The sequence below is a fragment of the Zonotrichia albicollis genome, chromosome 9, assembly GCF_047830755.1.
Source record: "Zonotrichia albicollis isolate bZonAlb1 chromosome 9, bZonAlb1.hap1, whole genome shotgun sequence".
Taxonomy (NCBI): domain Eukaryota; kingdom Metazoa; phylum Chordata; class Aves; order Passeriformes; family Passerellidae; genus Zonotrichia; species Zonotrichia albicollis.
This window is the reverse complement of record NC_133827.1, coordinates 27,406,450-27,420,168: the sequence shown is the minus strand read 5'-3', so window position 1 is coordinate 27,420,168 and position 13,719 is coordinate 27,406,450. Positions and strand designations below refer to the sequence as shown.

Here is a 13,719-nt window from a genome sequence, read left to right as displayed (position 1 = left end):
GATCTTTATTTTTTCTACTGGCATGCCAAAAAGGAAAATTAAAAGCAAGCCTTGAGTTAACTGTCAATACTTCCATATACTGACTGAAAAAAATTGAGTTACTTTTACAAATCTTAGCTCTGACAACAGTGGTATATATCTCTCAACATAAAATTTAACTTTAGATCTCTCTGGTATTTCACCGCTAAAATGGAGATTTTAAAGTTGAGCATTAAGTATTTGTAACTCCCAATGAGTTGTATTCAGTTTAATTTTCAAATTAAAACTCCTATTCCAGACTATCTTCTAAGGCAGGGTTCTGTTGATATCTCATATACAGCAGTAAATAAGTTAGAATAAATGCTTAACATTTTTATCTGAATGTCAAATATAACCAGATAAAATTTATCATTTTGATGGTTATTGTGGCTAATATATCACTATATGGGGTAATCATAATGGCTAAATCACATATCTGATTGCATACATATAAAATAGCTTTGATTAACACTCAGAGATATCCACAGTACTCTGCAAAACAACCTTTTGTAGGAATAAAAGGAAAAAGTCCTACTCAGTTACATAAATTCATTTTATTTTACAATAAACAGTCTCTAGTCCTTTGCAGTGAAACAGCTGCATCTTTGAAGGCAAAAAAGCCCATATTCATCCAAACTGCATTCTAGAATTTAATATATGAAAAATAAATATACCATTGAAGCCTTTGATACAGTGGAATTAACATTTCTGCAAGGAAGATGCACAATATAGACTGCCATGTTGTTAACATAACCTCATTTCATACACCAGTGGTAATGAGGGTTCAATGCAAAAGGATTATAAAGCCCTTGTCGTTCTGTTTCACAGATGATGTTGCTACCTGGGAAGGCTTTAGAACTCGAATGTTTGCAGCCCAGCACAGGGATAATAGGACACTGAATGCCCTACTGTACTTCCTAAAGCTCTTTTCATCTCTAGCAGTGTAGGGAGAAGCAGCACACAAGGCTACTTCCATTCTTATTTGTGGAAAACATGAGGTGAGAATAAGGTCAAAACAAAACTGATACACCAGTAGAGAAAGAAAAGACATCTCTAACATGTTCCTCACCTTGGATATCCTTCAACACGGACACATGAATGCAGTATATATGAGAAAAACCCCATTGTTAAAGGAGAAAAGAAACATGGTTAATAGGCTTTCTCTTGGCCTTTTCCTGTTACTGTTGGAAGTGACATTTCTTTAAAAAACAAATAAACAAACCAATTTCTCAGAATGAAAATGCCAAAGGTAACTGAAAAACAAAATAGCTACCTGTCGCCGGAATCACTTACCAAAACTGATTAATGACTGTTGCTTTTAAACTTTTGACCTTGCATACCTAACAATGTTCTACTTATAGATTAAATCTATAAGTCTATACAGAAAATTAACTATACATAATTTTATAAATTTGATTCTTTAAAAAGCAGAGCTCTACTGTACTGGAGATTACAATGTGTTGGGATCTGTAATAAAATACATTAATCAACACTTTTCAGTCTGGGATGTACAATACAACAAAACAAAGTGCATACAGATAGAAAATACTCAAAATCTGCACTGCTGTAAGCAAGACAAACTTTTCACAGTAAGTATTCTATATATTTTTTGTTATTTTGGGTATATGAATGAATTTATCTATAATGTAAGCTTAAATATATGTGAGTGCCCAAGAACATACTTATTCTAAACACTAGAGTGGGCATATGTGTATTTAGACTCTTGAAAAAGGGTTTTATCTTTACAGAATCTAACAAACTTTAAAATGGAATATAAGCCAATACTCTGCAAATTAAATACCCTTGTCTATTACAGCAGATGTTTTAATATGGGTATAAAAATGTACCTTCTTGCAGTATTGTTGTACAATTCCAAATTATTGTTTTCTAAATTCCAAGGCATTTTAATAGGAATTTCAAAAAACTAAAGAAATACATACTTCCATAACATTGCCTCCTCTTAATTGCTGTACCAGGAATCACACTGCCATGGAACTCTGCCAAAATGGAAAGATCAGGCCAACATGTGGAGGCACAGGAAAAGTAAAATATTCAAGTAATTTTATTGAACACCACTGTGATTTTTTTGAAACATTATTCTTCGATTTACAGTGGAACAAACTGTCAATAGCACCAACCCATTAAAAAACTGCTTTATGTACAAATACCTAGGGCAAATTGCAGTTACCTTGGTAATTTGTTAGCATGTGGTTATTTCAAATAAAAATATTGCATAGATTTTATAATACTATACTATTTGCATAGATTAAAAGATGAAGAATGGAAAGTGTTATGAGTGCATCCTGGTTACCATGGACACATTCCATTCTCAATGTTATTTGGAGGTGCAAGTGGTAAAGGAATTCACTACCACACTGCTTATTCCATAGGCATTTTCTTCTTTAATAAAGAGAGAAGAAGAAAGGATGAGCAAACCTAAATCTAAACAGCAGGAACCAAACAAAGCTTCAGGTAAAAAGTAATTGCAATTTTTTAACCAATAAAACAACTTAAATATTTAAGTGCAAATTAGCAAAAATTAAACTATTTAGGGAGTATCTATTGTCAAAATGAATCTGAACTGTAGATTACCAGAAGCATAGAAGTCTTTACATTGTATGAGAAAATAATATTTGAAATTTGTCACATGGTGAGCCACCTTCCTCAGGATGTGGGTCTCACTTAATCTCATTCAGAAGCTGTAGAAGTAGACAAGTCTCACACATCAAATTCATACTGTATACTGGGAAACCTCTGGGGAAGCTGAGACAGACAGGGTGAATTGTGAAACCCTGTACAAAGGCAAATATGAGAAACTTTCTCCTTCCCCAGTACACTTTATTAGGATTTCAAACTTCTTCAGATTCAGCTTTTTGCTTTGCTTAAAACCAGTAGCTCAAAACACAGTTTCTCAGATTACAGGCTATATGGAGGTTAACTTTTCCCTTAAATTATTCTCTTTTAAACAGTTAAACATTTGTTGGAGAAGGAAGGTGATTACAGAATCTAGAAAATAACATTGTTGAGATTCAGGAGATCTAGATTCAAACATTTTCCTCTGTCCAAGGTGAATGGCCTAAATCCCCAGTCTTTGTTTTTAGCCTTGGATTTGTTACTACAGTCCAAGATCTCATTCCACTGTACAGTGAAGGAGCCATTGTGTTTTCTAGAGAGAAAATGTCACATTCTCAGTCTTAGAGACTTTACCTCTACTAAATCCCTTTACCCAGATTATTTTATCACACATTATATTACTTCCCCATCATATTAAAAAAAACCCAAAAAACCAAAGAACAACCTGTGCCTTGGTTGGGTTTTGTAGATTAAAGAAGACCAGAAAATTTTGATTTCAGAATTAGAGTATTCAAAGGCTTTTGTCACTCATTTTATAATTTTATCTTTTTTTTCTCTTGCACAGTGTTGTTGCATTTTTACTACAATTGCAAAAGAATCTATTGGTTATAAAACAATTAACTTCCATGTATTTTGGTTAAAAAATTGCCCATTTCACCCTCACTTAAATCTTTACAAAATAAAAGTGGAATAAATATCAACATTACTGAAATATCTTAAAGGAGATAACTATAAATTAGACAGTTCTAAAATTTTTACTTATGAAAAGGCACCCTCTCACCATAGTTTTTTCTACTTCTACTCTAACATAGTTGCATCTAATTGAGAAGCTGATACCACAGTAGAGGGGTTTTTTTACTTTACAGTGAAGTTTTTCACATAGTTGCATTAACATCCACACTGCAGCTTTGACTGCATAAGAAATAAAGAAAATTTTGAGTTGGACAACAGAAATCGTTAGGTTTAGATAAAGCTATGCTCATTCTGCAAGTGAATGAAGCTGAGGCTTCTAGGTCACTTTAAAAAATGCAAAACAGGTACCTTAAAATTTTATTAAATTTTCACCAAGAAGAGGCAAACATGTCTTGTGTCTAAACTATGAAAGAGCTAGCACTGACAATGGACAGGTAGTTGCAAAAGAACTAAAATAAAATGTTTCATAGCTTTCGAAGGGGCTGGAGTGAGGCTGTCCTTAGGCATGGACACTGACCCAGCTCAAGGCAATGCCATTTAGATCCCTGTGGGATAAGCTGCTGTGGAATGATAACACACATGGGCAATGTTGTTTCATGAGAGCCTACAATGGCATATTGTGATTAACTTAAAAGCAAGAATGCAGATCTTGTGCAACTGAAGAATCTGTTAAGTCTCCTTTTTTCCTTCCTGCCTCCAAGACCAGTTAGACCCTTGGTAATGAAAATATATGACTGGCCAAAGCAGATTATTTTGAGAGTTCTGATTTGGTTAATATGCAAGAATGTGAACACTAGCAAATGCAGCCTGGAAGAAGGGGCTGGTTTCAGGACTGGTGCTGGTATGTAGCTCAAAATTACTGGCAAGCTTTGACCTGAAAAAGAAAGTAAAATGAACTATCAAGAGGTTGGTTAACGAAGTCCTAATTTATTTGGCATTCTCAGAAGTCTTTGAAGGACAACTTTTCACGAATAAACACAAAAAATTAAACACATCTGGGTGCAATAGTGCAAGAGCCCACCAAACTGAAGACTCTGGTGCTGGTGCCACACACTGGTGCCATTCCACATTTCGGGGATGAACAATATGAAACCAAACAGGTACTAGTTGCTGCCTGTTATGTCTGTGAAATCATATGCTTTTTGTTCTTTTGGCAATTTATTAAGCCTTACCAAATTTAAGGCTTACAAGGTTCCTGCTTCATTTCACAACTGACACAAAACCTCGACATCTGCATTTGCTATAATATAGGAAATCATACAAATTACTATTTTGTCTGTACTGATAGGATTACATCTCTACAAGGTAAAAGTTTCCTTCTGAAGTGCACTCCACTCATGAGAAGAAAAAAGTAGGTTTGGCATTAACTAGACATGGTCCATGTTTCAGTCTTTCTCAGAGATGTCCACTTCATCTATGCCAGAGTCCAAAGTGTAAAAGCTAATACCCAGCTGTGCTAAAGGAACTGTTCTACAAGAAATAACCATACACATCGTTGAGTAGAAATTCTGGACAACAGTGTGTACCTGAAAGTTTGTACAGATTCTTCTCAGGACCACATTAGTCATCATGGAAACCCACATACTTCCCTTCTCTTATGTCTGCTTTGGTTTTGGAGAAAAAGAAGTTTTAATAGCAAGGAAAGCTAAAAAGATTAGTTTGCTTTAGTTAGCAAACAAAATACACCAGTGACTGTAGCAGAGTTCAGAGATAATGACACACAGAAAAAAGATAACTTCCTGGTGTCAAGGCAAACTCTTTTGTGCGGTGCTTTTAACAAATATTTCAAGTGCATGAAGAGAAATGTCTCAATTCCAAAATTTCACATATAGCAACTTAGAAGTTGATAATTTTTCCTTCACTTCACTCACGCTTGGAAACATCAACCCACTTAAACCAAGGGATTAGCTTTGCGTGTGTGTATGCATGACTACCTAAGGCTCCCACTTAGAGCATCTGAAAAATGTTTTAGTAAAATTCAGGAGGAAGATATAATAAAAAATTTGGAAATTATAATTGTCTTTTCCTTTGGGGAATGCAGTACTTATATTTGAGCACAAAATTTGTTGTCTTGCCATGGTCTCTTCCATTTCTCTCAGTTTCATACTGGGTTAAGTCCTATTTTAGTATCTTTCTTCCTTGGTTTTCCCAGAGCTTGTGGGTGGGAGAGAGAATAAATAAAAAGTGAAGAAAGTTAAGGGAAAAAAAAAAAGTAGATAAAGCTGTTTATCACAGCTGCTTACAGCAAAAGTGCTTTGGAAGCTAAGGTCTACCTTTGTATAGAATTATGCACACAGATCAGAGAAACAATACAAGAGTGAGAGACAATGCAGAAGGGAGGGGATGTGCTGAAGGGAAAGCAAAACTATCAGAGGGAATAAAATATTACTCTAGAGGATCAGAGTCTTCACTTATGAGCATGATACTTGCCATTTATTAATGTGATTAAACAGGCAGACCCAGAGAGATTATGCTACTACTTAACAGAACAAAGCATGTAAGCTAAGTGCAAGACATAACATTCCTTTCTAGATGGATAAGACACTGACAGGTTTAATTTAAAAATTTCTTTAAGTTTTGTCCTCCTTAATTCAGTTTCAAGGTCTCCCCTCACAATTTCAGGTCTAGACAATGCTTGGAATTGTTTTTTTTTGTGTTTGAGTTTCTTTCCTCTTTATTAGAGTAAAAAACTCCAAACAACAGAACAGGGCAGGTAGACTTTTGCTATCTGTATAAAATGTCCTGAAGTACAGCAGTGTTACAGTGCAAAGTAATTTTTAGGGAATCTGCACCTCTTTTAGCAGGGTCTGCACGTATAACTGGCAATCCTTTTTATTACAGACGAAGTCTTAGTTAAATCATCCCACTGCTCCCTTCTTGGATACTTCTTATCTTCCTGATTTGCATATAGCTGCCACTTGTTTAATATCTGCTGAAAACTGTTTTCCTATATTCATACGTGGGCAGCTCACTTTCAGCACTGACATCTCCTACTCTAAATTTTGAGGAACATCTATTGCACTGGCCCCTAAATCTCACCACATTTTTAAAGAACAAACTAAGACTACCAATATGTTTTTCAAAGTTCCCTTGCTGCCTATTTACAGCTTTAATTCCACCTCAAATCAGAAGACAGGAACACTAAAGAATCTATCACATGGTGCAGGCATTCTCATGTACTTGGCTCCTACGCATGACTCCAGGTTTTAGAAAAAGCTGTGTTAACAAGTGTGCCCTTTCTCTCCATCAGTTATCAGCCCAGTACTACAGGCAGCATGTGCTACCTGTTGGTTGACTTTGTTTCCTGTTTCTTCAAACACTAGGATTTTTTCAGTCCAATTTTAACTACTCATTTTACATGAAACTTAATACTGATTACCTCTAGGTTTCAGTCTCATTATAAACTGCACAGGAGGAAACAACTGTACAACTCAGCTGTAGCACCAGCTTAGCAGAAACTGAAATCTCTCATTATCATTTGCCATGATAATTTGATATGCACATGTATTAAAACATACATTACATTTTCTGTCACAAGTATCTGCTTGCTTTTTTGATGCTTTCCAGCTACACAGCTTCTCTTGCTTGCAATCCCCATCTGCTGTCATTCCTTTCACTCTATTGTTCACTGTCATCCTATTAGGTTATTTAGAACTCTGGCTTCAGACACTCTCCCAGGTTTCTATGTCTACAGTATAATTTTGAATTTTTCAACAAATTATTTATATCCTTTTACTGTGCACTATTGTTCATTCTTCCAGTTCTCACCCTTCTCCAGACAATTTGTGTAATTCAGGCTTCAGCCAACAAATGACATGTACACTGGTTGTACCCAATGCACAATTTTAATCTAATTTCGTGAAGTCCATCCAAAAGCTGTAGGCACTTTTACTTTGGTTTTATTTAGGCTTATTTCAGTGTAACACAAACTGATTTAGTTTACAGCAAATCAAAATCAAGCAAATCTTTAGAATAAAAATCCATAGAGCAGTTTAGACCACCAACTTTGTTTAAAAATTTTTTCTAGGTTACACTGGTGCATCTTTAGATATGACATTTCACAGTCTATCTCACATTGAGATAAAAATTCTGAACCTTTTCTAGCTTTGCCTTCTACCCTTCTTCTTTCCCTTGAACACTTTGCTGAGTGCATTTAATTACTTTTGATAAATGAAAAAAGTATAAATATGGCTAGTCAAGTAAACATATCTGATGGTTCTTCATCATGAATGCTACTGCGTATATGGAAAATGAAATAATGTAAACAGTTCTTGGTTAATAAAGTGACAGAAAAAAGAAATAATTATTTTTCTAACTTGAAGCAGGATAAAGGAAAACAAAACAGGCAAGAACACAAACTTACCTTTGGTAACATGAAAGTAGAATTACTCCTGAGGTATCCCAAGACAGAGAACAAGATTGATAAGGATTTACTACCTAAGTATAAAAATATCACTAAATCTTTTTTTCTAAAGAACAAGCACTGGCAATAAGGAACATGTGAACATGACTGTGGTACAGCAAGAAATGTTTCCATTATTAAGCAGAAAGTAGTTGTGATTGCTTACCTTGAGAAACAATTCACTTCATGACCTGAAAATCATCCTTGTCAGGCAGGACTAGATCAAGTATGATACTTTTAAAGAAAGCCACAAATATTAAAACCATGCATAAAATGGAGATTAAACATTTAAATTCTGTGAGATCCTGCTGTCTGAATATTAAAGACTAGTTATAAGTAGACAAAACCCAGCTGAGACAAAAAGTAAAGAACACATCTCTAGGCTACCAGTGATATAGTAAAACCAGACTAATGGCAAATTAACTGTGATTACTTTATCACCTTTAACATACCTTAATTAAAACTGATATGCGAATATTCCAATGCATCTTTAAATAACAGCTCAACCACTACAGAAAAAGGATTTCATAAGCCCACACGACAGCACTGCATTACCATAGGCTCACTAAGAACTCAACTTCACAAGTAATAATCACTCCATATAAGTAGTATATCTCATTTCATATCAATAAATGAATGTTTCACAGGATTAAGCATTTAGTAATGTTTGTGGGGAAAAACCCCCTAAAACAGTCACCCTCCAAAAAGAGAATTGAGCCTTCTGGGAAGGTAAAACCCCACCACTTACACTGCTGTACGTAATGCCTTCTCTAGAGAAATCTTGCTCCATAATAATAATAATGAAAGCCCTGAAGTTCCAGCATTGCCAGTGCAACACATCACCAATTGCATTTCAGTTGTTAAAAGCCCAAATTTTCCTATGTCAGTTCTTGTGGCTGCATTACATTTTCAATATTGCAGCATGACCAAAGAATTCCCAAATCTTCCCCAAACCTTATGGATAAGATCTGGCAAGTGCATACACCCAGAGATGGCACATCACAGACATGAGAGGTACTATCAGGCATCCAAACTGCTAAACTGACTTATTTTAGCTTTGGACTGGAACACCTGACAACAACATTCATGTTTTTCCAGTTCATCATTATTTCCCCAGAGAAACTGTCTCCATTTTCTCTGAGCAGCTCTGTTTACTTTGATGTCTGAATTAAAGACAGCAAAAAAAGCAAAGGTGATTTCCCTATGTATTTTAGGCTTAACGAACATTCTCCTGATAATAAATGATTAATACTGTGTGATAGAATTACCATGAAAATGTTTGATTCTTTTGGAAATACACCTTTTCAACATAGGAGAGTATTTCCTGAACTGGGACAAAATGGCTGCTGTCTCCTGGTCTCAACAAAATATACTTGAAATATTTCTACTTTACAACAACAACAACAATTTCCTATTTTATGCAGTTGAAGTGCTCCATACAAACAGCTTATAATAAAATATAATTTTTTAAACTCCCTCTTGAGAAATTTCTGTGCTCTTTTTGTTTGCTAAGAACACAAATCTCTGTTTGAAAGTCAAAGAAGAGACTTGGATAGAATCCGACTAGGTAGTAACTGGTATGGCATCCCTCAGGTTTCAAAGGCAAATAAAATAGTAGAATTTTGAAAAAGGTTCATCTCCTACAGATACTTACTTAAAATAAGATTTATCTTTCCAAAATTTGTTTTGTGTATCATGAAATTAATTTCAGCTCAATTACTATTAGAACATCTGTTAATTTCCCCCCCGCCCCAATCCATCTGGCTTAAGCACTTCAAATGGCATCTGCTGTCAATCAAATAGGTTACATATCAAATGTCATCATAAAGACTTGAAAACAAGCCCAAGATATAATAGTTAACTGTAAAATACCAAACTGAGGAGCTATCCTTGCAGGTTTAATAAATCATGAAGGTTCTCACAACTGAAAGTCAGCCAGACCACCCTAAGGATCATTTATTAATGTCTCTTAAAATGGAAATTTTATTGAAAATTATAAATTGTTGGAGTGTTTTGTTTTGTTTAATTTTTGTTTGGAATATGTTGTTGGTGGTGTGGTGGTGACTTTTTGCTTGGGTTTTTGTAGTATAGGACTTACAGAGATCAGTAGAGAATTGGGTTGTTTATTGTAAAAGGATTTTTTTAAAAAAAGGTTCTTAAAGATTTAAGTGCTATAGGTTCAGAATTTTTGCTTACAACTAAAAGTCAGAAAAAACCTTTATTTTAAAAGTTGAAACAACTAATTACAGGATCTTTTAAGCAAATACTATAGTACTCAGTATCCAAAATAATGTGCTGTGCTCAGAATGTATTGATTTAATCAGAAACTGATTGAAGAAAGAGAGGCGAACACTAAACAATGGGAGCAATGAGGGGTAAAGAACAAGAACATTCATGAGAACTGTTTGCCCAGTTACTTACACTGTTTGTTCATCTACATGTCCTGTGTATGCCTTTGAGAGAACCCAGTTGCTGATCTCTGGCCAAACACACAATTCTGCAGTTGCATATTTGACAGAGTCCTGGCTGTTACACGAGCAGATCACGTGTGGAATATTGCACTGTGAATGTACCAAGCTGGTCTTTTGTGGGTAAGTAGCTGAACATTTTACTAACATGACAAAATCTTCTGATTAGTGTAGCATTCATTAAATGGCGACAGATGCTAGTATTAATTACATGTTGAGCAGATCATTTTCCTATTACATTTCTTTTGTTACCAGCCTCATCATTCCAGTTATCAGCCTGCCCTATAAGCAGATTAAGCACCAGACTTTTTTTTTTTTTTTGAGGTTGGGGGATGTGTGTCTATATTCCTTGTTTGACCAAAATGAGTGACTGATCTTTCCTATACTACCCCACCATCTGGATTCCTCTCTTGCACTTTTCAAAACCTGTACTTATCATCTGTTAGACAATTTATTAGAAATGTTAATTTGGAAGGTTATTTGTGTGGCTCTCTCAAGCCAGCTGACATTTAATGTTGGAAGCCATAAGAGAAATCACTTGCCTTGTACAAACAGATAATACCTATTGTTTTTTGTGATAAACATTGCCAAATTATAACTAGCATATCAAATATTAATTTGGCATTTCAAGATTGAAAAACATGTACAGTAAAAGGTATATGTGAAACAAATTGCTATCCCTCGTGTCAGTCTTGAACAAAAAGATTCCCATTCTATGTAATAGTATGTGCACGCAAACAAAACAAAAACTATTCACCATTTCCATGAGTACTAGTAGGATTCCATTCTATGTAATAGTATGTGCACGCAAACAAAACAAAAACTATTCACCATTTCCATGAGTACTAGTAGGATTCCTAGAACACATTTTATGGCCAAGAATGATTTGTAATTTATCACGTTTATTCTGACATGTACACCAACTTTTCCTTCATAACAACTCAGAGCAGTCCTGGAGAGGAAAAAAGGAAACAAACAAACAAAAAAAAAATTGAAAAGTACAAATGGCAAAGTCATTAATCTGGAAATAATTTCTGCCATAAACCAAAAGGTTATAAATTGAAAGTTGACAGAGGAGAAAGACATTGGAATAATAACTAATCGAAGGATGATCAAGAGTCATTAAAGTGATTTTGGTAGAGAAAGTTAAATACAAACCTAAAATTTAAATCACCCAGGTTTTTTCAGAAGACATGGGGAAGTAACAATGCTTTGCCATATGATACTTATTAGGCCTATTATGATCAAGAACAAAATTATTAATTGGAATAAGTGCAATGAGAAAATGAGAGTGACCAAGAAGCAGAGAGTCTGTTTCACAAGTGGAGACTGATAAAACAAAACAAGCCCTATCCAGAGTGCATATTTATTAAATATATACAATATATCTCATATATATTCACACATACATATACAGCTGCACTTCTAACCATCAGAGAAGTGATGATCTGGAGCAGTTGTTCTTTGTGAAGTAGCAGAGGAAGAAAAGCTTCACTGCCTTTGAAACACATCAAATCCCATTTATGCTGTGAAGATCTGTTATGTAGCTGGATGAAACAGCAGGCACTGGGACTGGATGACCTGAAGTTGTCCCTTTCAGTCTTATATTTCTGCAGTGGAACTGGCAGATGCCCACACAGGGGAAATATGTGGAAAAGTTTCTGTGCATTTGTAAAATTATGATTGCTGACTTAAAATAGCTACTTGAAAAAAATGATTTTCGCTGATGGCTCAGAAGATCTCTCCTTCCACACAACTCAGCTGGGTGAATTGCCTTCTGTGAATGCTCATTTCTGCAACTAAGTTCCTTGCCCTAACACTTTCTTAAGATCTTCTGTATTTGTACAGGATTTCTGGTTCTGTGACATTTTGACTTTATATTCAGCTGATACCTGGAAATCCTGGCCATGACCACAGGTCCACAAGCTTTGGAGCATTATAAGATATGCCCAGTAAATCGATAACTTCATCCTGGAGGAGCTGAATTTACTGCTCATGTAAAGCCCAAGTAGACTGTTCAAAGAAGGGCAACACTGGACAGTGTTATTATGGGAGCTTTCATACAAATCCACTGTGCAGCCACCAACTCCCCTTTTTGCTTTTAAAGAAAATAACAACAGACAGTGCTGAAACCACTCACTTCCAAGAACAGGGCTGTTCCAAGTGGCAGGTTTCAGCATTCATGTAGCCCTGTGCTGGGCTGGAGCCTTAGACTGTGAGGCCTTTCAGGCAAAGACTGTTATTTATTAGGAAACTGCAAAAGAGCTCACTGGGAACGTGAGCCAACAATGAGGCCTCCTCCATGCTAACCCAGGATGGCTAAATATATTTTACATGAGACACAGCTTGGAACATCAGTGATGCACATACCTTCAACTGCTATTTTTGACACAGGTCTCTTTGCAGGAGATTCCATAGCCTGGAGAAAGGTTAACTAGCATCCAGGAGTTTTACATGTACAGAAGTTAAAACTGGAGACACTTCTTACATGAAGGTTTTTTGAGGAGTGAGGAATTAAAATTTGAGTGAATTGGAAAGTTTTGCTGGAATCAGATGCATTAGCTTCAGAAAATATAGTGATATATTCAAATACATACATTCACTGCACAATTCTCAAATGATCTTATTGCCATAAAATCAAATCTGAATTTTTTAAACAGTCCAAAGCAGTTATTTTTCAATGACACCAGCTTCCTGGTAATGCTTTGTACAATGAACATTTGCAGAACAATTTGAACTTACTTACACTGACAGTTATGAAGCTTTTTTTGCATGGTTTATGTTAACTGATTTTGGTTCGTTTTCAGGATATATTTGGGCAGCTGAAAACAAACCCAAGAATAGATACCTGAAGTGTGGACAGGAAATAGATACGAGAACCAAAAACCTGAAGACAGTAATAATAACAAAAACCATCTTATTGTTATTATCCAAGTGCAAAAATGAATAGCAAAGACCCCACAACACTCAGTCACATTCAACAGACAAAGAGAGCACTGGTAGGATTCTTATGGCGTCAGTGGGACAGGCCCACTACAAAATTTCAGCTACTCAAAACCACATATTTCCCAGTTATTGTGCAGCAGTTCTTCCCTAAAAGAACATATGTTCACTATTTTGGTTTACTTTATGAAAACAAACTGAAAACTTCCTCCTAGTTTAAAAATATATTGTGGTTTTTTTCTGGTTCTGGTGAGACATTTAAAGAACCTCCTCAGAAAAGTTTTTGAAACTTCACATTTTCTAAATCATTATGTCCAGCTTGAGACAAGTATTTGTGTTTCT

The 13,719-nt window shown here is 35.3% G+C and overlaps 1 protein-coding gene across 3 annotated transcripts in view; it reads right to left on the bottom strand.

The window, feature by feature from the left end:
* Nucleotides 1-13,719, bottom strand: part of LOC102063136 (uncharacterized) — a 61,881-nt gene that overhangs the window by 47,135 nt on the left and 1,027 nt on the right. The window lies entirely within an intron of this gene.